Source organism: Mus caroli, chromosome 14, assembly GCF_900094665.2.
Source record: "Mus caroli chromosome 14, CAROLI_EIJ_v1.1, whole genome shotgun sequence".
Classification (NCBI taxonomy): domain Eukaryota; kingdom Metazoa; phylum Chordata; class Mammalia; order Rodentia; family Muridae; genus Mus; species Mus caroli.
The window spans coordinates 18,205,057-18,232,129 of NC_034583.1; the positions used below are offsets into that span (position 1 = coordinate 18,205,057).

The 27,073-nt window shown below is 52.1% G+C and overlaps 1 protein-coding gene across 5 annotated transcripts in view; it reads left to right on the forward strand.

The window, feature by feature from the left end:
- Window positions 1-27,073, forward strand: part of Zmiz1 (zinc finger MIZ-type containing 1) — a 206,056-nt gene that overhangs the window by 68,534 nt on the left and 110,449 nt on the right. For all 5 annotated transcript variants that reach the window (XM_021182703.2, XM_021182704.2, XM_029468727.1 and 2 more), the window contains exon 3: window positions 7,730-7,809. The gene's annotated coding sequence lies outside the window, so the exon portion shown is untranslated. The remainder of the gene's footprint in view (window positions 1-7,729; window positions 7,810-27,073) is intronic.

Below are 27,073 nucleotides of genomic sequence, written 5' to 3' on the forward strand. Positions count from 1 at the left end.
ATCTAGTCTCTGGCCATGCACAGGGAAGCAGATCAGGACTGCCCTTCTCTGCCCAGCTCCCTGCTGAGGGTTAGTCTCCTCCTAGAGTTTGTCCAGCCACCTGGGCACTGAGTAAACATCATCCCTCTTCCCCAGCTGGAAACTTCAGGAGATGGGAGGCAGCTGGACCAGGTTAGGAAAAGATGAAAGGGATAGGCTGGACACAAACTCCAGCACTGACCAAACAAGGTGTGGATGGGGAAAGCTGAGTTGGTGACGTGCCTAGAGACAAACTGTGGGGTGAAGTGCAAAGACCCTTTCTTCTTTAGTCCTTCAGCTGCCTCTGACAGACTCATGGGCCACCCCTGGAGAGAAGGCTGGACCCCCACTAATACCTTCCCTCCCCTTGTCACACCACAGAGGAAACTGAGGCTCAGGGCCATACAGACTGAGGCCACAGGAGAGGCATGGGTGACATTAGGGCCTTAACAAGAACAGGGCTTTCGGGCTGGAAAGATGGCTCAGTGATTAAGAGCACCGACTGCTCTTCCAAAGGTCCTGAGTTCAAATCCCAGCAACCACATTGGTGGCTCACAACCATCCGTAATGAGATCTGACGCCCTCTTCTGGTGCATCTGAAGACAGCTACAGTGTACTTAGATATAATAATAAATAAATCTTTAAAAAAAAAAAAACAAAAAACAGGGCTTTCATTTGTCTGGAGTTTATAAACCTGGGCTCCAGATGCTACTTCCAGGCACATGTGGCCAGTGTCCTCAAGGGATGCCTGCTTGGTAGGGAATGTGACTGCTTGGGGGTGGCCATGGAAGTCATGGAGAACACACAGTCCCCAGTGCTGGAGCTTGTCCAGCTTCTTGTACTTCTCGTGCATTTGAAGTCAACTCATCCAGGCCTTAATCCATCGATGGCTCCAGATGAGGAGACTGAAGAACGACCAGCTGTTTATTTGTGGGTCAAGACTAACTCTCTGGCTTTTTAGTTGCTCCCTACCCCGCTACAAAAACACACAAATAACACAAATACACACACACACAACACACACACACACACACACACACACACACACATATATATATATATATATATATATATATATATATATAGAGAGAGAGAGAGAGAGAGAGAGAGAGAGAGAATGAACAATTCTGCAATTCTGACTCGGCCTCTGGTCTTGGGCCTCCTTGTGTTCCCGCCGCCCCTTGTGTAAGATGGCAGGTTCAGACCAAGGCACTGATCTCTGAGCTTCTACCAGGCTGTAAATGCTGCATGTTGAAGGTCCCAGAGGTAGGGGAGGGTGCCGCTCCTGAGCAGCCCCAGGTCAGCAGTGGGGAAGAGTGATGGCAAGCAAAGCCAAGAGATAAAAATTTATTTTATGGTCCATAGCATTGAAAGTGAAACGTTCCTGCGTTGGTTCCAAGACCCATATTTTGGCCACCCTGGGCCAGGTGCCCTTCTGAACAAGACCATGGCCCCTAGAAAGGGAGAAGGAGCTGTGGCATCCTTGAGGTATATAGCAGTGGCCTGCACAAAAGGGAACTCCTGCCCAGTGTGTGTCTGGAGGTTGTCTAGAGCCTATAGCTGATGCAGTGGAAAGGGAAGTGGCCCTTCTTCCAGGAGCAAGCAAGCCTAACACAGACATTCTGCACATGCTCCTGGGGTAGCCGTGGAAGGGCCTGGACCTCTAGTTCTGGGATTAGTGTCTGGGGCCTTCCACTGAACAGGACCCATTACAGCTGTAGTAAATGTCACGCTAAGCATCTCTTAGCATTGCATGCGGCAGAATTGCATGATGCCCTTCTACAGCCCAGGAAGGCTCTCAAGGTCCATCTTCTTATGGATGAGAAAGCAATCCCCAAGAGGTTCCTTGCCCAGCATCACATAGCTCAGGAAGTGGCAGAGATGAAATCCCCGTCTAGTCACTTGATGCTGTCATGCGTTCTGAACCAGGTCAAAGGAAAAGTGATTCTTTGATGGACTGGAGAGAGGCAGGCCTGTCCCTTCCCCCAATATGGGGAGCCACTTACTGGAGCCATGGATCTCTTCTGCTTAGGGGAGTTGGCTGTGGCACTTGGGGGCTTTCAAGTGAGGCTTTCATTCTTCTTCTTGCTCTTGGTGGGATCTGGTGCAGAAGGCAGGAAAGGGAAATCAGTCCTCACCCTGGGCCCAAGCTCTAACTTGAGGGTTCCCATTTACTCTGTCTGTCCTACTCTTGGGTAGGACTTTCCTTTCTTTGGACAAGCCTCACATTCAGAAGCTAGGGTAGTGTGGGCAAAGATCAGAAAGCCATATGTGTGTCCCATGGTCAGAACATATTCTGAGAAAGAGGTAAATGGGCAGAATCGTCCCCCTTGGGCCTGGGAACAATATTCATGGTGAGCAGGGAATTTCTGGCTAGCAAGGTTCTCTACAAGATGGTGCTGGGTCACTCAAACCACAGCAAGGCAGGGTTGCAGGGATGGAATTAGTCTGAGCCTCTGTCTCATGCATATAGCTGCCCCTTCCCCGGATACCCTGAGAGCTACAACCTCAGCCCTGGCCCTCTGTCCCAGGAGGTACCCTGTACTGATAGACTCAGCCTAAGCCCAAGGTGGTGTGCCTCCAAGCCCTAGTGTAATCCCAGGCCCATGTGGATGATGGATGGACAGACAGATGAACACACACACAAGCACACATACGAGCACACACACACCTACCTGTTCTAATACCCTGGAAGCATCCACCCACCTGCCTTCCCATATCTGCTCAAAATGGAAGCAGGAGCACCCTGTCAGGCAGAGAAGATGCCGAATGCCAGCTTTCAGCTCTTTCTCGCCTTCCTTGGCTTCCGGTTTGCCTCTCCTGCATGTGCCATCCCCAGTCATTTGTTAAAGAAAAGAAGGAAATTTCCGAGGGAGAAATCGAGTGGCTGACAATGCTTAGTCGTGAGTTGACAGCTCAGTGACCTCCTCCAGTACCACATCTTTGGGTTCCTGATAGCCCCAGGGCATGAACCCGAGTTCCATAGCATGTCTCTCCTGTGGGTGGGTCCTGCCGTGTACATGCCTCGGGAACAGCTTGCAACATTCCCTGGTGCTCAGAGGCCTCTCTGAGGGCCCAGGAGGCAGATAATTGCCCTGGTCTGCACTTGTCACCTGCCCACCGCTCCTGCCCCCTCTCTGGCTCCCTGGTCAGTGGACCTGGCCCTGCTTTGATGCAGGGCAGGGCAGGGCAGGGCAGAGCAGGGCTCTACAGCAGGCTTCCCTGGGCTGCTTAAGAATCTGTGAGCAGTTCTTAGACCAAGGCCTCCTAATGATTACTCCTAGGCACCCCTGTCCGTGAGTTCCCAAACTGAGCCACCAGCCCACCTGTTTGTCACCTGCTTCTGGAGGCTGGTGAGGTACAGCAAAATCTGATCTGAAACGCTGAGCAATCCCCAAGCATGTTACAACTCCACGCTGCCTGGAATGAGGACAGCCAAGTCCTTCCTTGTGGCCTTCATGGCCCAAAATATAGATAGCTGCCCAGCTCTAATTATGCAAAGAGAAAGAAACATCGGGTGTTCTAGATGTTCTGGAAGCTCTAGAAAAGTCTCTGGCAGGGAGGGACACCTCTGTGAAGGCAGCATTATGCAGATGGTCTTTCAGGGAGTGAAGGTGGCCAGCCAGGGTCCATGGGACAGTGACAGAAATGCTGAAGGTACAGGGTGAGGTGGGAACCTCAAAATCTGCTGCTTTTGGCCAAAGGCTTTCACCTTGGGATGTGCAACTTCAGGTTTGCCTAATGGTACCTTCCCATTATGGTACCCAGGACCGTGCCACAGGCTGAGGGAGCTCACAGAGTTGTTGAGGAAGGGCCAACAGGTGGGAGGATCCTTTTGGTAGCAGACTGGGCCACACCGTGTGTGTATGTTTATCTGTGTGTATGTGTGTCTGTCTGTCTGTCTCTCTGTGTCTGTTTTGTGTGGCCCTGTGTGCTTTCTGTCACTCATCCTGAATCATATGTTCCAGTGCTGTCAACACAGATCTCATCTATACCCCTTTCTGGGCAAAGCTAGACACCGGCCAGAAGTCAGCTCCTGCCCGTGTGCATTTCTCCAAGAACATCCTGTAACATCCCTTGTGGGGCTCCCTGAGAAAGGTTGGAGACAGCTCTGGCCTCCCAGCCAGCAGACCTTGGCTCCCCCAGCTCTGGAGCCTGAGTCAGGCTATCCCTGTCCAGACCCCCAAGCCACAGCTCGGCTCAGTGAATGTGAGGTCAGGGAACATGTATTCAAAGAATGCAGGAGGCAGAGCTTCAGATAAGGTTTGGATAACCATCTGGGGTAAATATTTGCCTTGTTTCTGGAGCCAGCCCCAGCCTCCAAGGAGAGACTATGGCCTAAGCTCAGGGTCACCTCAGGGGATGTATGTCACTGCAAATCTCCTAGGTGAGGAAATCTCTGTCCCCATGAAGAGTCTGGGTGGGCCCAAGGGGGCACCCATTCCTCACCCCCAGCTATTGGCAGATCAGCTCTGCAGCATCGGGCCCATCTGTAAAAAGGGGTAGGATGAGTTTTCTATCCAGATCAAGTACCAAAAGTTGGGGGGTATGGGGAGTCCTTGTCATTATACCAGGTCTTCTGGGAATGGGTGAGCCCCTGTGATAGTTCTGTGCCCACTTACCCACTTGTGACTGGAGCAATTCTGGACTCCCAAAGGTACTGTGTCTGCCATTCTTAGAACCCTTCCTCCACATCTTGTGAGCACCTCACCTCTGGCTCAGCCCTCAGGGTTGCAGGCCGGACTGCCCCACACACTGTAAGGACGGACTCTCTGCCTACTCTTGGCCTAGGTATGTTCATGCTTAGCCCCAAGATCCACAGCAGCCTGGAGCCTCCATTGCAGATGTGTAGCTTGAGCAAATGCTATCCCTTATTTAGAAAGGAGATAGGGGCTGAGAGAGGTTGAGTAACTTGCTCAGGATGACCCAGCAGTAAATAGAAAAACTAGACTTAACCTCAGAGGCCAAGCCAGGGTTCCAATCCAGACTGTAGTCTCCACCAAAACAACACCCAGTTCTTCCTGGGGATCCCTGGAATAGATGAAGATAGTAAATTGGCAATGGTTGAGGGAATCTATCTTGGCCCTGGGACAGTTCCATCCCCAAGTGATCTATCTCTGCCTTGTGCAAGACCGACCAGGGTATACTCACTCTCTCACTGTGATGGAACCTCCCACAACCACATTCCCTGTCTGGAGCTTTGGAGTCCTGCTCACCAAGATGGGCGTAGCTCTGTATGGCCTTCTCTGTCACTGGTGGACGCTGCCCTGTGGTTGGAGTCTCACCCCCACTCCCCATGGGTCCCCATCCACAGGAAACCAGGGTGAGCTCCTACTGCCCACAAGCCTCCGTGATACCAAAGGCCTTTGAGGAAGAAGACAGTGCCTCTCAGACCTGCTATTTACCCTGTGGTTTGTACTGTCTGGGAGCAGCCAAGGACAAGTTACCTCTTGTCTTCTATCCTTGGCCTTCCTAGGTGTCCAAGCTCACGCAGTCTGGGAGCCAGAGCAGAGGACACTAGCAGGACTGAGTGGGTCAGGCACCATGTCTCTTCTGTGTCCACAGCCTCATGCAGGCTCCTGGTTATCTGAGCCTCCTTCTGTTGGGTGAGGGGCCTGAGCAGGGCTACTGTATGACTTCCAGGGCCAGGCTGTTATGTTTATTAACTCTGTAGTAGCTGCTTGACCTTAGACAGTTGGGGAACTTCTCTGGGCCTTGAACATAAATTAAAGAGCATTTTTCCGAAGCTAATTTCAGCCATCGTGACCCCACAGTATGGATTCAATAAACGTTAGTCTCCAGCTCCTATCTCTTCAGATATAATGCAGGCTCATACCCCTGACCCAGGCCAGAGCTCAAATTCAGTGTCCTCCACCTGCCCCCATTTCCTTTCCAGCCTGTTTGTCCCTGTTCACACCGGCTTCAGGGAATAGAGGCATGTGTCTGTGCTGAGCCGGGTGCCCGAGTGAGAGCCATGCACCCTGAGCAGCAGGCCTGGCAGGCGTGCATCCTTAAGGCCTGGATAACACCCACTAAGTGAGCAAGGCCTTTCCACTCCGGCTTCTGTCTCCACTGCCAAAATAATCATTTTCTCTTTGTCAGCGGCTCTGCTGGCCAACTAGACTTCAGGAAACGCCTGGGCTGTGGGTGGCAGGAGGCAAGAGGCCCACTCCCTTCCCAGCCCAGCCCAGCCCAGCGGCTGCTGTGTATGAAACTCTGGTCCTCAGTTTCCTCCTCTGTAAAATGGAGCATTGCAGCTACAGAAACTAAGGACTATTTATGTTCTCAAAATAGAAGGGCTCTCAGAGCCAGAGTCTAAGAGGTGACCCATTGGCTTGGCTGGTGGCTCTGGGACTCTTGCTGTATAGAACTTTACACTGGCCCCTACAGGAGGATCCACATCAACTCTAGTAGATAAGGGTCCACACCCTATATGCACTGCCTTACACAACCTGTGTCTCATCGGGACACATGAACCTTTGTCCCTACAAATGAAGAAACAGGCAGGGAGGTTTAAGAACTATATGCCAGACACACATTTTTAGAGATAGGGTGAGCCTGAGGTTTGAACCAAGTTCTTCTGATTAGAGGCTGTACCCTAAACTCCAGAGCTCAGGAGTCTCTGGCAGCTGTGCCTGCTGGACAGCGAGAGAGCCTGGAATGGACAGGAGTAGAAGCCTGGATGCAGGGCTGGCACCACCTGTCCCACCGTCAGCCAGGCCTCCCTGCTCTGAGAGGCATGCTGCCCTGGTGCCTGCATTCCTAGGACTCAGAGGCCAGCAGGCTGGCCCAAGGAGGTACAACGCTTGCTTCTAACCACAGATCTGCTTTCCCAGAGCCAGAACCTGAAGTGGATGATGGTCTGCATCTCTCACTCTACCAGAGAGTCTCCTGGGTACCTATGAGCTCCTGGGGCAGTGGAAGGCAGCCAGAGACCACACAGTGAGGATAACCCTGCCCCATGTCACCTTGTCACCAGCAGAACTAACCGTTCTGCAGATCTGCTCTGCCCTCAAAGATCTTGGAGCAGCCCCCAGCTGGTCTCTCTACCTCGTTCTTCTCATCCAAGTTCTGTTCCCTCAGCATCCACGGGAACTCTTCCCAAATTGGAATTGGGATCATTCTCCCTCTAATTGTTTCTGCCCTCCCTTCATCTCTGCCAGAAGTTCATGCCTTCCAGTCCCTTTAGCTCTATACCTCCACATAATCTAGACACTTCGCTTCTGCTGTCCCTTCTACACAAATACTGTCCCCTGAATCTTGGCCTGCCTTTCTGATTCATCCTTCACATTCCTAATCACTCCACCCCTTGAGTCTCTGTGGGGTAGGCCCTGCACTTCTTCTCTACATCAGATACTACTGAGATTTAGTGTTTCGTCACTAGCTGTTGAAGCAGCAACCGACCACTGTCGCAGCCTGGGCATTCATGCCATGTTTGTTGAGTGAATGAGGGAGTGTCACCACTTCCTCTCGGGTCTTCTAGAAGGAGAGAGGGGCAAGCCAGGGAGATCCATTGGACTGGGAGACTGATGTCTGCTAAGGTGGGGTGTCTGGTCCTGCCTTTTATCACATGACACACCCCTTGCGGCTCCTGTCTGTCAATTTGTGCTGCCTGCTAACCTTTCCCTCTGGTATCAGTTGTGGCCATGTGCTCAGCATTGCACGGGGCCCTGCAGGAGCCGGACACACTAACCACGCCTTCTCTTTGCAGGAGGATGGACCTTGAGTGAAGTGGAAGAGCTGTGAGTGGCTGGCCAGCACAGGAACACTAGTGTCTCTCGGCTCACTGAGGTAGGTGCACATTACTGCTTTATGGCTCCCAGAGGCAGGGCTAGGGGTCCTCTATCAGTCTGAGCTATGCTAGGCCTTCTCAGCCCTCGCAGTGGGGCCCAGTGCCACCACCTGGATGCCATTGTGTCCTGACAAGTGCTCCCTTCAGCTCAGACTCCATAGCCTCTGACTTGATGTTTCTCAAATAGCTGCTGAGGCAGGGTGGAGAGTGCCGGATGTAGGCCTGACATTCCAGCCGCTGCACAGGGACACTATGCACACAGTGGTGAACCTGAACACCGGCGAAACGTGGGTATCCCCAAAAGGTGACCTGAATGGCCAAGAGGCATGCTCAGTGCTACAGTGACCACTGGTAGCTTCAGACTGTGACTCTGGCACTTGTCCACTGGAACCTTGAGCTCTCTACCTCAGTTTACATGTCTGTCAAATGGGAGTGGCATGACGAGGGATGTGCACAGGGACCCCCCCATCCCCACATGCCCCACCACGCTCTTCCTTTGAGGACCTGCCAGTACCAGGATGGGTACAAACAAGCCACCTGGCATGATGGGGATAGTATAGGCCCATCCCTTGGGGAGCTCATCAGAGTGATGGGGACCAAGCCTCAGAATAAGAGCCTCCAGCCAGGACACCAGTGTGTCTCACCCCAGGATGGCATTTCAGAGTTGATCACACTTGGCATACACCAAAGATACCTGTGTAATCTCTATTTACTCTTTGGTTCTCTGGCTCTCAACCCAGAGGGTGCAGAAGCCTTACACAGATGCTTGCTGGCCCAGAGCCCTTTGTCTCATGGCATCTTGTCCCTGGGCTACTCTGGGAGAGTGGAGATCCCTGCCCAGCTGGCTGGAGCTTTTCTGTGAAGTACAGTGTTCCAGGGGTCCCAGGGTGGGGCTGGTAGGCACCAGGACAAATGGAGACCTGGACTTTGGCACCCTTTCTGCTACAGGAACCCCAGATCTCTGCTACCCAGCTAAATGACTGTAGGCCGGCCAAACCCCTACAGCAAGAGTAAGTGTCCTTATCCCAAAATGAGCATGAACATCACCATCATGGCAGACAGACTGGCCAGAATGCTTGGAAGCCTCTAGTGGAGCTAAACTTTTGCTCTTCTGGTACCTTGGCTGTGCACTTACAATACACCACCCCCCATTCCCCACCCCCATCCCCCAAGTCCCTGGAGGAGGTTTGTATAATGCCTTATTTTCCAGAGGCTCTGCAGTTTAAAAACCCCATTGAGCTGTAAGTGGTGGAGTGGGGATTTGAACTGAGATCTGTAGGAATTAAGCAACGTGTGATGTCAGAGGACAGAGACCAGAGAGGGTCTATATAGATGCAGGGAAAGCAACCTCCACCTCTGCTTCTTCAGCTTCCCCATACTGCTCTCTGGAGCCAGAGGCTTTGCCCCACTCCCCACCAGGCTGCACATGCCCCTCTATAATAGGGCCAGCCACCCTGCTCCCCTCTTCCGAGGGGCCTACCAGCAGTCCAGTCCAGCTAGAAGAGTCCACATGGACTGCCAGGTAACCTTTTTGATTCTCCTTCACGGTGGGTTCTCTTTTCGGATGTTTTTCAAGGTAATTCATTCCCTTTCCAGAAATTGCCAGTGGCAGAGCATTAGGCAGCTGGTAATTAATCATGGGAATGGCTTCAAGTTTATTCTTTAAAAAAAAAAAAAATGGGGGTGGGCAGAAAGCCTTGGTGGAAAAAGAAAAGAAACCCTTTCCAAGGTAGGGCTGGTAATCGATACCTTTGTGTCCTAGAAACAGTGGGTGGGGGTGGAGGCAGGAGCTGTGGTCAGCACCTGCATCAGGGAGAAGTCTCATTCTTGGCCATCATCCAGGTGACTCTGGGAAGTCACTGCCTCCCTCTGAACTCAGACTTGCCACTGTAAAGTAGGTTAAGGGTAGATGCAGATAAGACAAGTGTTTCGTGGCTGTGTCCCAATGCCTGGCACACAGGGGCTGCCCTGGAGATATTTTACTGAGTGACTAGACCATCTTGGTTGCTAGTGAGCTGACAGCAGTGAAGGATGTGGTGCAGGCTACAGTTCTTTTGCATTTTGGAGTGATAGCCAGGTGATGTGTCGCTTCAGTCACTTTCTAAGTGGCAGGACAGTTTGACTCAGTGCACTTTGGGCAGGAGGGCCAGAGCCCCTGGGCATCTTCGGTTTCAGCCTTCTAGGAGTCAGAGCTATTATCAAGAGTGCACGTGATTGCTGGGCATGGTGGCACACGCCTTTAATTCCAGCACTCGGGAGGCAGAGGCAGGTGGATTTCTGAGTCGGAGGCCAGCCTGGTCTACAGAGTGAGTTCCAGGACAGCCAGGGCTACACAGACAAACCCTGTCTCAAAAAAAAAAAAAAAAAAAAAAAAAAAAGAGTGCACGTAAGCTGGAGTTGCACTTGGGTTTGGGCCGTGGCCTGGGGTCCTGGAGCGTCCCTGAGTCTAAGCAGGGGCATGATGCTTTCCACAGTGGACCTCTGGGAAGGGCCACAGGAAGATGAGCTTGGCAGGATACAATGCCACAGTAGCTGATGCCTGGACTGGCCCTGTGGCCTTGGTACCAGAACCGAACAGAGTGGGAGAGGGTCCTGAGGCTGAGCTGGTGTGGCCAGTTTGGGTCTTGATGGTACCTCTGCCTCTTAGGGGCAGGGTCTCACACCTAGGCACCATCTGCTGGTCAGATTTGGTGTGACTTGACAGATTTTCCATCTCTGCCCCACCTCTCCCAGGGACTGCATTATCTCCACCCTTCTCCTTGGTTCTCCTTTGCCCAGATACCACTCATGACTTTCTCCTTCTTAGTATGGCCACTCTCCCCACTCTGTCCAGACTGGCCAGCCAAGCCCAGTCTCCCCTCACCCCTATTCTCCTTCATCGTCAGAGCTGCTCTTTCCTTGGCACGTGTCCAGCAGTTCCTCTGCTCTGTCTTCTCATCCAGTCTCAGCAGAGCCGATACCTCCTGGGTCCTGAACAGACATCCTTGGCCTGGCTTATTGGGCTCTGTTTCTCCCTTGAAGCAGGTACCCGAGGAAGCTGGTATGCAGACCCAGGAAGGCAGTGCTCCTGGCCATAGTGCAGGGTGCAGCATTGGTCCACAGGCTGACATTTCCATTCACAGATGCTAGGAGGCAGCGTTGCTTAGGTGACTGGAAGTAGGACTACACTATCTTCTCTCTCACTTGGTCCTGCTATGCTGGCCACTTGGAATGGAGGAGGACCTCCTAGCCCATAGATGAAGATGAGGGACCCGCCCCCACCATCAGGGTCTTTGGAAACCTGGCATTTTCCTGCAGCGTTATTGAAATGTTTGCTATAATTAGAAGTGAGGTGTGCAGGAACTGGCTGCCTGATGGGAGTGAATGTGTGCTCATGAATAAGTAAATTGTCCTCTCCTGAGGGGAAGGGAGCTGGAGGAGAGCTACCAGAGAACTACAGACCTAGGAATATCAGTGACCTGGTCACCCCCGGGAGAGTCTCCGGCTGGTATCTTCTTGGAAGTGCCGACTGTGTACCTGGCATAGTTAGCCTGGCATGGTAGCTGCTGCCCTCTGGCCACCACCTCCTTTCCTAGCCACATCACAGGCCAGCCTCTGCCAGTGCCCTGGGCTGGAGCTCCCCTGGCCCTCACTGTGCCTTTCCACACTGCACCTTGCCCTGTTGTCTTTATCCAGCAGAGCCCTTTCCTGATTCTGCCTCCTGGCCTCTTTGAGGCCTGCTTCAATCTGTGCTTCATGTCTGTGTCTGAAGGGCCCTGAGTGCTTGCTCCCTCCTCTGAAGTCTAGGCCCTTCCTCTCCCGTGCTCTCACCACACCCTCTGGGAACCACCCCCGTTTCACACTGATTGTGTATCAAAATGATAATCTGTCGGGTCCACGGAGTATTTATATTTACATTTGTGTTTCATATTGAATCTTCGAAATCTTCCATGTGCTTGCTCGGTGCACACAGATCTCCATGTTCTGCCACCGGTGTGGCTTTTGAGGAGACAGCAGCCAGTGCAGGCTTGGAGGGTCTGGTGTCCTCATTTTGCAGTTAGGGGTAAGAACTAAGGCCTTGATGGGGGAGGGAGGAGCTGGCAGAGCCTGGGCCTGAAAATGGATGAAGTCACCAGAATTATGGCAGAAATGCTTAGAGTAAAAATTCACTATATCTAGAAGGAGACCCTATGTGGATTTTCTCCCATCTCCCACAGTGAGCTCTGGTAACCCCAGGATCCAGAGCCCCAAGCAATGATTACAGGCGTGAGTACATGACTCTGCCCTTGCCCTCATCCCTCTTAGCCTCTAAACTGGGAGCTGAGAGAGTTGAACCCTGACCTCCCAGGAAAAGAGTGTGTCTGACCTCCATACCTCTCACTTCCCAGCAAGTATTCTAAACTGCAGAGGTGTCCTGAGGGTGTATGCCCTCCAACTCAGGCTCTGGGGAGGATAGAAGATGCTGGTGTCAAGGAAGACTTCATGAGCCTAAAGAGAGGGTCAGGGCTTGCCCCTGCTGGCCTGGTGGGGGGCTCTCCAAATGCAGGTATTAACCCTCCATCCCCACCCCTCACCCCCAGGCTTGCATCTGGCAGCAGAGCACATTGTCCTCTGTTGCCATCAAGTCCCTCCCGCTGCACTTGGCTGGCATTGTGGTGAGCCATGGGAGGTTCAGGTGCTGGCTCTCTCCCCTCCAAGGCTTCTTCTGCCTTGGGCTTGCCGCCTCTCGCTGTGTTGAGTGTATACTGAATTGGGAACTCCCTCTCTGCCCACTAAGATTCCGCAGACCCTGTTTCTAAAGTCCTAGAATCTCAATCCCTTGGTTTTTTGCTTGCTCCTGTTCCTTTAAGCCAGCTCTCTGCTGTCTTCCCCTTTGAGTACTAGTGATTTAGTGCAGGATTTAGGAACTCCTGTGTCTTAGGAAGTCCATGTGTCCTCAGCTTCCCAGGGATGGCAACAGGGCTTCATCTGTGTAGTTCTTTCAGTGTCTGAAGGAACTGAGATGAGCTCTGAGGCTGTGTGTAGACTTGGTAGGTAAGAGTAGTGGTACTCCAAGGCATGCATCTGCCTGTTGAGCTCCTGCTTTCTAGGGTTGGGCTCCTCAATGGATTTCTCAGCTCTGGGTCCATCTCAGTACAAAGAAAATCAAAGGGCAATGGCCTCTGTGTGGTCCCAGTGGCATCTGTCCACTCTGGCTGCTGGTGACTCTGCCCCTGAGATTGTGCCACTTAATAGAGAACATGCCCTTGGGTCATTCAGGTCATCCATATCTCCTGTCCAGCATGTCTCATCCTCTGCAGTTTGTTTGAAAGAGCATAACTTTCCCCTCAGATGTTAGGGACCCTCTTTGGAGGTTTTTCAGAGTCCAGGGGGTTATGCCAGCTTGTAATCTCTGTGGTATTCTCTTGTAGTACCCTTCTATCTGGTCACTCTACTCTGTAGGGCCATCTAGCTCAAAATGACATTCACTGAGAGGTCCTCTCCCCTCCACACGTCCCCTTGAAGCCCCTTTACCCTGCCTTTCTCTCCAGTGAGAGCCAACATTCTGTACTCAGTTGTCTCCTAATCACCACACACCCAAGTCCAAAAACTTTTGGGTGGCAAAGAGTGACCCTGAGAGACTCCCACGAGCCAGAACATGAAGACAACATAGGGTATTTCTTTTTTGCAGATGATCCAAACATCCTTTATGTATGTGGCTTCTCTCAAGTGGCCTTAAAGACGGCTAATAGGGGTCACCCGTATCCCAGCCACCTCCATCGGCTCTTCCTATGGCAATTTGGTCACTGGAATGCTCAGTGCCCAATGCCAATTTTACCCCCATGGTTTGGAGTGATATGGTGTGACATCTGGTTGAAGCATGTGTTTTAGGGACAAATGTGCTGGGTTCAAGTCCTTGCTTTGCCACTTAGGAGCCAGGTCATTGTGGACAGAGGGATATGTCTTTAGCTCCCTGCCCCTCCCTCCCCTACCCATAGCAGGAGCTGGGCAACACCCATCCCCTTTATGAACTGAGTTCCACAGACTCCTGTCCCAACAGGGATGCCTCTCTACCAGACAGGAGCATTCAATGAGGTTTCCTCATTGTGAAACCCTCCACATACTACCCCCTCCCCAAAGTCCTCCTGTGAGCAGGAAGTTTTAGACTCATACATGGGTATGTTAGCAGCACTTGCCAAGCCTGCCAGTATTCAAGGACTATTTCAGACTTGAGTTAAATCCAGATTCTTGGGCTGTCTCTTAGAGCTACATTCTATGGACTGCTGTTGCATGAGCCCAAGTCTCCAAAGTGCGTGTGTGTGTGTGTGTGTGTGTGTGTGTGCATGAGTGTGCGTGTGCATGCAGTTCTTGTATGTGTCTGCATGTACAGGTGGAAATAGAGGGTTGACTTTAAGTGTCTTCCTCAGTCACGCTCTGCCCTTCTTCTGAGGCAAGACCTCTCACTGAGCCCAGAGCTTGCCAACTTCCTTAGGCTGATTGGCTAGGGAGTTTGATGATCTGTCTCTTTGCTAGCTCAGTGCTGGAATTGCAAAGGTGCACCACTGTGCCTGCCTTCTTAGATGGGTACAGGAGATCTGAACTCATGTCCTCATGCTTGTACTTACACAAAAGCCAGCACTTCCCCCTTAAGCCATCTCAACAGCTCCAGGCCTCTGAGTTTTAACAGGTAGCCTCATATAAAACCTATGGTCATTCTAGTCTGGTGCGTACCAGTGCCTACAGAGGGGAAATGGCCTAGAGATCACATGGTTCTCCTGGGAAATTGTGGGCAAGACCTGTGATTGCCTGTGGCTCCAATTTTGTCCTGATAAACTAAAGGCTTTTGTGATGTAAGGACTCTTATGCCTAGAAAGCCTTATGACAATCGGGTATCCCTGCAAGACTAGCTTTCCGTCCCATTCCCTCTGGTCACAGAACATCAGGTTCAGTGGCTTTCTGCCATCCCCAAAGGCAGGGCCTGCTACCTGTATACATCAGCAACCAGTCCTGAGCCCCAGTCTCTGGGCCAAGCCAGGACAGCTCTGATGATTCAGGCTCGCCAAGAATCTTCATACAAGTAACCAAACTGTCCTCATCTCCTAACCCGTGTTCATGCTCAGGAGGGTTCATAGGTCAATGTGGGAAGGCTGGACCTGTTCTAATTAGGCGGCTAGACCCTTGCAAGTGGCAGAGAAGGAATTTTTAGTGCTAAGGCCTTGATGCCTCATTCCACCTAGGATGATGTCAAGGCCTGGGTGATGCTGTAACTCAGAAGAGAGGACAGAGCTCCTCTGACTATTGGCATCTCACTTACAGAGCCAGCCTTGGGTGTGGGGCCTCATGAGTGACTATGCCTCATACTGGGTGGAGACCCAGCTCAATAGTTGATGTGGGACTACCACCTGAGTTCCGCACAACCAGTCTCTCCCCGCTGCACTCACCATCCTAAGTGTGTGAGAACCTATCATTTATATGGGTTGTACTTGGCCTATTCTGTGTGCTAGGAAAGAACAGCATACAGTAGTCACTGCATAAACGCTGGTGTACAGAACAAACACTGGGGTGTCTGTGGAGGTGCTGAAAAGCCAGGGCAGAAAGCAGCAGCAGCAGAGCGTTGAGAAATGAAGCCAGGCCTAGGCGACAGGGTGGAAGCCAGGGCATCTCAGCAGAGTTCACTGGAGCCAAGGGTGAGCAGTGCATGCTGGGTAAGCAGTGCCTGCTGGGTAAGGTCACCCTCCCAGGCTCTAGCACCACATTCCTCCAGACCTGACATATTCCTCCTGAGCCAATGCATCTCTCTCACCTGGATTTATAGGTTCAAGGGAGAAGAGGTACCAAGAGCTTGGCTTCAGAGTGGGGCAGCCCCTCTGGGGTGATTTGTACACAGTATTTGGTACCCCAGAGATACTTACTCACCCTACAGGACAGGAGAAAAAGAACTTTTATAGCACTCTGTCTCTGAAGGGCAAAGGACAGCAGAGTCCCTGAGAGGGTAGTCATTAGTGATGGAACAGCAATGCCATCAGCCTTTCCCGACAGCCCCCTGGCAGGTGAGGTTTGGAGTTACCCCTGGTTTACAGATGAGGAAACTGAGCTACGCTGTGTAACTCTGAGGTAGACTCACCCCCACTAGCCTGTGAGGCTGAAATGTAGTGCAGGACCCTCAAGCAGCTTTGTGGACACAAATCTGAATAAGACACAGGCTCTTAAAATCTTGTATCATTATCCATTATTTGGTATACGGGTTAGAGGCTAGCCTTGGCTACGTGAGACCCTGCCCATCAATCCATCAATCAATCAGCCCCTCAAGCAGGCCCCTTTATTACTCTTTACATACTTTCTTCCTGGACTTAACCCCAACTAGGTACAGCGCTGCCTACCTGTAGTTAGAGAATGTCTCTTCCTGGAAGCAAGCCCTTTATAGCAGAAAGGAAGCGATCTCCAGCCTTGAGCTGTGGGCCGTGTGATAATTCGGGTGTTTAAATGAACACAGGGCTCCAGGGAGAGGCATTGTCTGACACTGAACTATGTGAGTTCCCCAGATCTCCCGGCTCTGCCCCAGAATGCACTGACCAGTGCCCGGGCATCCTTCCTCAGAGGCCTCCAGGCTGTGAAGGCACAGGGCGTGGCCCCTGTGAAAACAGATTAGAGGGCTGCAGGAATGGAGGACATCCTGCTAACTCTGGCACTGAGGTAACCAGAGGCATAGGAGGGGACTAAGGAAGAATTTTAAGAATCTACTTTGATGGCTAAATGGTGAGCACAAGTGACTTACCCAAGGCCACTGAACCCAAATTTAGCAGTCAGTCGTGGTGTCACCGTGTGGGGTGCACATAACTGCTTGAGACTATGCGCTGTGTTTCAGGAGAGCCTTAATGGTAGCTATATTGGTTAGTACTTGCTCTCATTTCTTTGTGTACGCCATCTAATTTAAACTTCCTAGACGTTTGTTTTAACCTGGGCATGGGGGTACTCGCCTACAGTTCAGAGCATTGCCGGCGCCAAAGCAGGATCATCTCAAGTTTGAAGCTAACTCCAACTAGTAAGGCTATGCTTGTGGGGGGTTGGGGGACTTAACAGCAACCACAAATTGTTTGTAAACTAAGGCACTGATGGCTACGCTAAGCACTCCACCCATGGCCACACACCCACTGGAAGGCAGAGCCAGAATGTGAACTGGCCCCACCTGACTTTCAGGCCTGAGCCCCAGCCTCAACCATAGGCATAGGGAGCCACCTGCATCTTTACAGGGATAGGGCTGGCTCCCTGTTAGTTCCCACAAGACAGGGAGCTGCTTGGAAGGCCACAGCAGTGCTATCTGCAAAGCGACTGGGCTCATCTTTATTTTCTGACTAGTCGGGGTAAGTCCAGGAAGAAAGTGTGTAGAGTAATAAAGAGGGAGGATGGATCCTTGCCATTCAGTGGGAGCTAGCCTTATCCAGGAATGCCAAAATGGCCAGCATATCCCATGCTGTCAGCTGTGGCACAGGACACCCAGGTGGGAGCCTTCTTAGCATCCTCTAAGGTAGTAGTCAATGTACCCAGTTTACTGTAGCTGCAGAACCAAAGTGAGTCTTCTGTAGGGCTGCCTGAGACCCACAGCTCCTATGAGAGGCACAGGGAGAGGCCATGCTGAACTGGATAGAACATGAGACATCAGGAAGAAAGCCAAAGCTAGTCCCATAGCTGAGCACTCAGGTATAGCTCCAGAGAGACTCCTAGGAGGCCTGTCACGGGACAAAGCCCTGTGGGCACACCTTTGTTTGATGGGCAGTGGGGAGCCAGTGAACGTTGAGTTAGTAGAAGAGCACAAGGCCGTTTCTTCTCAGTTTCCATGGAGGGGACATTGATTTTGGGAACCCCTTCTACCGAATAGTTGCCCTCTTGCGAGCCCAGCCTTTAAAATGGAAGTCTAGTAAGGGTGGGGATTAACATGTTCAAACTGTTCATCAGAGACGGGATGCTAGGGTGGCGAAGAGCTCATTGAACAAGCCAAATGGAGATGTTAAGGGCCAGGGACGCTGAGGATGCAGCCACTGAGTGTCTCCTGCCTTGGGGGGAAACCAAGGCCTGGAGTTGAGAAGTGTTTGTCTAGAAAGGCCCAGAACCCTTAGAGTAAATGCATAGCTCTGGCCTCTATCTGCCACAGCTCCAGTCTGCACCTGTTCTCCTGAGGGAGATCTCTTCCTGCATGTCTCTGACCTCAAGCCAAAGACGATGCATGAAACCCGGGACAGCTCACCAGGATCAGAGCAAGGGACAGTGAAACCCTTCTTTTACCCCTAGACGTTGAGGCTGCCGCCCTGGCTGGCCCGTTACAAGTGTGCAGTGGTCCACTGGCATTGCTGCCACCCTGGGCCTAGAACAGTTCCACTGGGTTGGAAATCTGCCAGTCTGGGTTGTGGTCTGCAGGGTGCTCCTGGGTGCTCAGCTGCTCGCAGCGTGAAGTATGATGGGTACCTGTGGCTGAAGCTGCTGGAGGAGTGACATCCTGAGTCTCCGTGCAGCCCAGCCTGCACACACTGCCTAGCAGGACCTGTGAAATGAAAACATGTGTTTCCTGCTGGAGGCTGACACGGGGCTGGGCTCCATGCGGCCTTGGTAAGCTGGCCCGCTCTCAGGAAGCCCTGCACCACCCCCACCCCACCCCCAAAGCAGTGCCACAAAAACAGTGGAAAAGTGAGCCTGCTCCAAGGCTGTTTCCACTGTAAACAGTGGCTCTTCCGCTGGTCCCCAGCCTCCTGAGTCAGGGCCAGACTCCTCCACCCTGCCTGAGAAGTACCTCAGCTGCCCTCCAGCCCGACAGTGGCCCACTCATAGAAGCTCTCTGAGCGTTACTTACACTTTAGATATAAGCTGTCAAGACCCCTTTGTCTTCACGCACAGCCTGTGAAGTGAGAAGGCAAGGTCAGGAAGCACGTCGGCACACAGAGAAGGACAGAGCATGACCAGTGTCACACAGTAAAGACAAGGCTGACACAATCTTCTTCTGGGACTGCGGGTCTCAGAGAAAGATTCTGAGTGGTGTTCACTGTCTGATGCAACCTGGGTTTCTTTGAGTTTGTGCCATAAACTCAGGAAGGCAGCAGCATTTAGTGGGAGCCACATCTTCGTTGCCGATTTTAATAATGTCCTGTTTTCCTTAGTAACGCGTGTTGCTTGTGGCCAGCCTGACAGTCACAGAAGTGGAAGGAGAAAAACAGAACTGCCCTGACTCTGCCCAAGGATTCCTTCTTGCCTTGCACTGGGCTCCCCGCCCCCCCCCCCCCCCCCCCCCCCCCGTCGCTTCCTAAGATCCTTTCATCTGTTGATCCATCTGTTGATCGTACGTCATGAGCAGATTTTGAGGGTCACTGTTTTTAAAAACCAGGATTCTTCATGGCCCCACGGAGAGACTGAGAGTACTTGACAGTTTTCCCCTGCCCAGACTTGCTAGGATGGGTGCTACCAAGGATGCCATGAGGAGGTGCCCACCCTACAAGAAAGCTTCTAGAGAAGGTGGATTTACGTGGGCCTGGGAGCTAGGTACCAAGAGGCTCTGTTTTGCAGTTTGACATAGGTTGCCTGTGGTTCACCCTGGAGCCAACTCAGCTGTGCCCAAGCTCTTTCTGTTAACTGCAAACATGACAATGCCTTCCTCCATTCACTTGGTCCAGATGTCAGTATCGAGTGCCTTCTGTGTGCAAATGGTTAGGAAAGCCAAAAAAAAAAAAAAAAAGGCCTTAGGCCCCCACCTTCCCCTCCTGTCACCCGCTATGCCCCAGAAACCCAGCCAGGTCCCTCTTTGAAACCCTCACCAAGTCAGATCTGGAGGCCAGCTGGGCTGTGGGGGCAGCAGAGGTTCCAGGAGGAGCTATCTCCGGTCCCCTCCATCCGCCGACGTCCTTGGTGGCCCTGAGACAGCTTTATGGAGGACAGATTGAGGCTGTCTCCCTCCTGGCAGGTTTATTTCTTCATCTTTCAAACTCTGCTCTGATTTTTTCCACCTTGGCCTTCCCACCCCTACTGGCTGCCTGGCAAGCTTCCTCTCCCTCCCCGTCATCTGTCAGCCTGGCTAGGCAGAGGGCCACTGGCCTCCCAGGTGATTGACTTATGGGAGAGGCAGGCCAGGCTCTGCGGGAGTCCTTTTGGCTTTTTGCCTAGGAGAAGACTGGGGAGACTGGTAAGGTGGCCACTGTGGGCCATGAGGCCCCAGCGTGTCTCCACTCCATTTAGACAGCTCTGCCTGCTGGCCAGGCCACCCCTGCTCAGGCCTCAGTTTCCCTTCTGGAAGGACAGGCATGCCCAGAGCTAGAGGAAGGCAGGATGGTCAGAGCAGCCAACTTCTGCCTCATTATGGAACACTTCCTAAACGATGCTGTCACTGGGCTGGAGATCAGAGATACATGGAGGAAGACGAGAAGGGAGATACACATTTATAAAGAGCCTACTGTGTGCAGCTACCACCACCCCTGCCCCCAACAGCAACCTAAAGAGATAGTCATTGGTAGCAACAAGTCAGAATTATTTTGACAGGTCGGCAGGCTTTATTTATTTGCTGTTAGTTATTTTCTTTTTTTTTTTTTAAGATTTATTTATTTCATGTATGTAAGTATACCGTACTTACAAGTATACCGTCGTACACAAGTATAAGTTGTTACAAGTACACTTACAAGTACACCGTCGCTGCCTTCAGACACGCCAGAAGAAGGCATCAGATCCCATTACAGATGGTTGTGAGCCACCATGTGGTTGCTGGGATTTGAACTCAAGACCTCTGGAAGAGCAGTCAGTGCTCTTAACCTCTGAGCCATCTCTCCAGCCCAGTTATTTTCTTAAAGACAGTCTTGTTATGCAAATCAAGCTGGACTTGGAGGCAGTATGTAACCCAGGATAGCCCACAGCTCTTAGCTGTCCTATTGTCTCAGTGTCTGAGTGCTTGGATAACAGGTCTGTATGGCTTGCCAGCCTTGGCTGTGTGTTTGTAGAAGCAAGGGATTCCGGAACCCTGGGTCCTATAGACGGTTAGACAATGAGGTAGAACTCAAAAAGAACTTGGGGAACTTGATTGTACCAAAGAGAGACCAGAGACACAAGCTAGAAGTAGAGCCCTGTTCTGCCCAGGTCCTATATCCTACTCACTCTTTGTGGCATTGAGCCACTTCTGATCTGACTGTTGGCAAGAAGGACTTGCCATTCCAGCTGGCACTGCCCAGCCTGTGCTTGCCATGGTAGACTAAAAACTTGGTGGCTTCAAGGTTTATCTCTTTCTCACAAGCCCGTGTCTGACCCTCTGCTAGTCAGGCACCACCTGCTGTCTCTTCCCCAGACAGGAAGGAGGGGCAGGAGGGAACCCCCCCAACACACACACACACACACACACACACACACATCACCACCGCCACGCTGCTCCTGCAGTCTAGCTCATGGGAATGAAAAACACATTGGCTTCATTATCCTCGGATTGAATGAGCAGGGTTGCTATGGCAACAGCCATCTCAGGCCAGCAAGGGGGCAGGGAAGGGGTTGGTGAGACCGAAGCAAGTGGGGACCGGGCAGCGGGTGAGCAGGCACATCGGGTGGGTAGGCCACGGGAACAATTGTCATTTCTACCACCCGCCTCTTCTGAGGCCCCTGGCTTCCAGTCAGCGATCTTACATGGGGAGAGGCAGCAAGGATCATGAAGGCAGCAGCATCCTTCCCTAACTTGCCCCTCTTTCTTTCCTATTTATCCCTTTCATGGAAGGGTGCCAGGGTGGTGGCAGGCTCACACCCAGAGCCATTCACTGGGCCCACTTTCCAACAGAGACCAGCCCAGGAGCTCCGCTAGCCTCCTGGATACAGGACTGAAAGAAGTACCAGGGTACACTTGAGTTCGGGGATAGGTTATGAAAAAGCTCACACAGCTCTAAGATTCTGTCCTGGGAGGCTGGCTCTCCAGGGTAAGGCAGGTGATGGTGGCATTATGGAGGCTTCTCAGGTGCAGCCCTGAACTAATCCATTCCCTGACTCTTACCCTGCCTGAGCCAAGCATCCTGACACCCATAATGGGCTCTTCCCTACCTATGGCCTTGATTTACCTGCCCTTCTACCGTGTCAACTTTAGTGAGAAACTGAGGCTTTCGAAGGAAATGACTCATCTAGGACCACTGCACGTGTCCGTGTGTTTGGGGGGAGGAGGCATGGGAGGTCAGTACAATACAGCCTGATATGGAACATCATTTCTCCAAGCCAGGCACTTGGTAGCCATTGTGATGGGACAGAAGACTCCATGGTCTTGGGTCCAGTGCCAGCCTCCTCTATAGGGCCAGTGACAGCTTTCTTACCAGTCCTGGTGGCAGGAGATAGAACCAACAGCAGCAAGTTGTGGGCTTTTGGGTGGCCTTTCCTGGTGGGGAGGAACCATTGTGAGTGATCTAGGCCTGAATTTTTTACTCTGAGCCCTAGTCAGGGCTTGGGGTGGTGGGGATGGGACAGTCCTGTAGTTCCATCCACAAATGGTCACGTTACTTCTGAGGAGATGAGCTGTGAGGGGGTGGATGGCCTGGAGTTGCCCCACTCTTGTGGAATATGCAGAAGGGAAAGGCTTCTCAGAGGCCACTCATGGTTCCCAAGCAAGCTGCAGATCTATCCCAGAGGCTGTTCCCAAATACAGGCTCTGGAGCCCATCTAAGGGACCCCAGGACAGGCTAGAATTCAGTGCACTTGGCTTTGCCCCAGGGGTCGGCCACCTTGCCCTGAGTCTGAGGCCTGACCTCCTCCCCCTAAGGTCAGATCAAGGGTGGAAAGAGTTTGCTGACCCTCTCTGACCGTCGTCCATCACCTGTCCTCTCCGCACCCACAGGCCCTCATTCCCCATGGCATCTTCCCCAGCTGCTGACCTCCCATCATTCCATGGGGCTGTGTATCCTGGGCCCTCCTCCTAGTCACCACCAGGGCTACAGCCTGGCTCCACACCTACAGGCCTTTGGAGGGCAGCTGCCGGGCAAGCCTGTCATTTTCCCAGCTGGGGATTATAGGTTTGGGGTTTAGGGTGTCTTGGAGAGGAGGAGCCAGAACCCTGGTGTAGTGCCAGAGAGAGACACCTCACAGGAAGAGGGAAGGGAGTGGGGCTGTTTGGGCCTGGCTGGGGATTCTTGCCACTTGACTAGGATCTGTGTGTGTGTGTGTGTGTCTGTCTGTCTTTCTCTGTGTATCTGTCTGTCTGTCTGTCTGTGTCTCTGTGTGTGTGTGTGTGTGTGTGTATTCATGTCTCTCCTCAAGGTCAGAGTCTCTCTTTACTCTCACGATTTAATCCTCTCAATGAGTCTGAGGACAAACCTGGGTTCAGATTTTCCAGATTCAAAAAAGACAGAGCACTGGCTGGAAAGTGACTCAGTCTGTGGAGCCCTTGCAGGCCCAAGGACCTGCGTTCAGATCCCAAGAACCCGCCTAAGGAGCCGGACACAGCGGTACTTATTTGTAATCCCAGGTGTGCTGGGATGAGCAGAGACGGGCAGATCCCTGGTGCTCACTCACCTGATAGCCTAGCCTACTTGGCAAAGTTTCAGGCCAGCCAGTGCAGTCACACACACACACACACACACACACACACACACACACACACACACACACACATAGAAAGGACATCAGACTAATCAGAGAGGCCTACTACACAGCAGGCTAAGGCAGAACCAAGATTGGGCCATTCCTGCTACCCACTGACACCCTAATGATCAGCCTCATGGGGACCACTCAGCAATCCAAGATGGTGGGGAAGCCTGTGTCTGACTAGTTTACCTCACCTGGATTGTGCTTTTCCCTCCATGATCTGGGACCTAGTGTGAATTTAGAGAAGACAATGTAGGCTGTGTGAGCAGAGCAGTCTCCCAGTGGTTCATCGTGTACACACTGGGGTGGAGGTACACACCTGTGGGGTGACCCAGCCCCTCTCAAGGACACAGGTAAAATATACATGCCAGTGATAGGGTCTAAGGACACCTAAGAGGCTTGAGGACGTGAGGAACCTGTGACTCAAGAAACATGCCAGGATGGTTCTGAGCGCTGGATCTCTTGAGTCAGGAGACCTCTGTGCTCAGATCTGGAACCCAAGTTATGAAAGAGATTCTTGGAGCCTCCACCTGGGGTCATGTTAGAAGAGCTGATGGCCACACCTGGCCCCTTGATGCTGGCAGACTGTTATGTTTGCTCAGGGGATCTTTGCTCTTCTGGCTGTTGGTACTTCAGACCCAGTTCAACAGCTGAGCAGTCAGGATTGGAGCAGGGCAGCCAGCATGCTTCTAGCAGCCAGGAGGGGTTCTTGGAGCTCTCCCAGACTCCACCACTGGGGAGCCAGCATTTCTGATGGACCACTACTTCCTGAGTGGTGAACTGGCCTTCTGCGGGCTGCCAGAGGGACCTCATGGAACCAACCCATGGCTCCCCGACAGGCTCAGGGGAGCAGGCAGCTGGTGGGAACCAAGGCTATGAGGAGACCTGCCTGTTCCTGGGAATTCATGATGTGTCTGCTTGTTGCAAGCATCCCCGATAAGGAAGATTTGTGGGTGAGATTTGCAGTTCTGTTTTCTCCAATGGTTATAAATCAGCGGCACACACATCTTCCATGCAGCATCCGCTGGAGGCTCACGGGCATGCACAGGAACACACACGAGTCCCATCCCTATTTGATGTTCTCTGGAGCACAAAAAAGACTTCTTAAGGGAGCAGAACACTGTAGAGGAAAAACCTGGAGCTCCTGGCTGCCACCTAACCTGACACACAAGACAGAGACACAAGAACCAAAGACACAAGACAGAGATGGGCAAGATACTCATGTGTGAACTTTCATTCCATCTTTGTTCTGCAGCTTACTAGCTGTGAGCTCTTGGCCATATTTTAAAGCATCCTGCCTCAGTTTCCCCTGTTTCTGAGGTGAGGCTACTTATGGTATTGTTTCATGGCATAGTTGAAAGAATACAATAGGGGCTGGAGAGATGGCTCAGAGGTTAAGAGCACTGACAGGCTCTTCTGAAGGTCCTGAGTTCAAATCCCAGCAACCACAACCATCCATAATGAGATCTGATGCCCTCTTCTGGGGTGTCTGAAGACAGCTACAATGTACTTACATATAATAATAAATAAATACATGTTTAAGAAAGAAAGAAAGAAAGAAAGAAAGAAAGAAAGAAAGGAAGGAAGGAAGGAAGGAAGGAAGGAAGGAAGGAAGGAAGAAAGGAAGGAAGAAAGAATACAATAAAATACGATGCACAAAATGTTTTAAACGTCCCAGAAAAAACACAGTGGGAGCTTGTGGAGGCTTGGTTGTCATCATCAGTTGGTCCTGTCTGAGCCCCCAGCCCTTCCACTATGAGCTGTTAACTACTCCAGTTGCTGAATTGTGACCGTGAAAGATGCAATAAGAGGCCCTTTGGTCGTGGCCACCATTGCAGTGTCTGCTGGAGGTGGGCTCAGGGACTGGGGCGTTGTTTTGAAGCCTCCAGGTGGCTCTGTTCTGTGGCCTGTCTTCCTGGGGGAAGGACAGTGTGCAGAATGTTTAGAGAACAGGAGAAGGCTCAGGGGAGGGGAGCCAAGGGAAAAGTGGAGGGACATCTGTCTCCCTCCACCAGAGGAAGAAACCACTAGCCACATTGTCTCTCCTGTCCCATTTCTCCTCTCCTTTCCTGTGAGAATAGGCCTTGGAGAGGGGCAGGTGTGAGTCACGGCTGTGCCATGCACTTACTGGGTGGCCTTGGGCAGGTCATATAATCCCTTCACTCCCTCCAGTGAGGGATAATTGTGCCTGCCTTGCCGGGCAGCTGGAGAGCGTGTTAAATGAGATAATGCATGTCAAGCACTTAGCCCAGCGCCCGGTGGCGGCCTCGGGATAAGTGCTCTGCAAATACCATCAGGGCTCCTCTCTCCTGCCTTCAGCACCTGATGCACGGATGGCATCCTCTCAGGCCAGACCTTGGGATAGTTGTCTCTGAGAAAACGAGGTTTAAATCTGGAACATTTCAGAGCAACTGTATAGCCAAGTATGGCTAGAGATCAGAACTCGAGCGCACCATGCCTGAAGCCCAGCCCCTAACAGCCCCTGCCGGCTCCCACTCCTGCACCTTTACTGCCTCCTGGGGTCCACAGGTGCTGTCAACATGGGCATGCTGCCAAGCTGCTCCTGGCACTTTTACCTGCTCAGCCATAAAGCCTGGAAAGCTATGAATCTAGGGATGAGTAGCCGCATGCACAGCGCCGGGGTGGGGGAGAGATGGGGAGCTGCGGCTATAATTTTTTGCAGACCTGGCACTTTTACACCGCACTATCCCAGCTCACTGCTGGGGCAAGCAGGACAGTGGAGCCTTGGCCTCACATAATTGTTGGGAGCATCCCAGGCCAAGCCTGGTCTCCCTGTCAGAACTTCGGAGGCTGGACTTTTCTGTTGCCAGGGAAACCAGTATTCCCTGGAAAGGAAATCAACACCGGTGCTTTGGCTGTTAAGATGCATCCCCTCCCTACACTCCCCCCGAAATGAGTTCCCTCCAAAACCGATTGCCCCTGAAAGCATCCAGGCGGCAGCAGCCCGCCTCCTCCCTGAGCTCCCGAGATGCCAGAAAATGAGATCTGCCCCGACCTTGCATTTCCCACCTCTCTTTAAAACATTCCATTGTAGTGCAAGGACGTGTTTTGTTTTTTCTTATTTATCTTCCTCTCATGCCAGCTGGGGTTCTGAGTCTTTCTCTGCTCTTGTTGACTGGAGCCAGAAGGGAAAGGCCTTCCACCTCTTTCTCCCCTTCAGCTGTCAGCAAAAATAAACAAGCAGCTTTATATTTGGAAACAGAGGGTCTTGGCCACCAGATTGCTATGTCCGGGGCAGGCCACAGCCTTGGTTGTCCCCCCTCCCACAACTGGAGTTTGAAATCTGACCCGAAGATTTGCAGAGCCACAGGGAGATGGGGGAGACTGTGTTTTCTCACATAGACTTTTAAAAGCTGTTGGAGGGTCACTATGATGCTCCAGGGGCTGGCAGCACTGGGTCTGGGAAGAGCAGGTTATAAGAAAGAATAGCCAGAGACAGTTCCAAAGCTGTAAAGCTGCAAGCAGGGGCTCCTCATTCTTGTCTACCCTGTACTATAGCTACCCAGGTCACGGTTGGACCTGGGCCTATGAGGTCATCTTTTATTATTGTTGTTTTCTAGACAGGGTTTCTGAGTAGTCTTGGCCATCCTTGTAGGCCAGGCTGGCCTCAAAGTCACAGAGATCCACCTGCGCCTCTGCCTCTGCCTCTGCCTCTGCCTCTGCCTCTGCCTCTGCCTCTGCCTCTGCCTCTGCCTCTGCCTCTGCCTCTGCCTC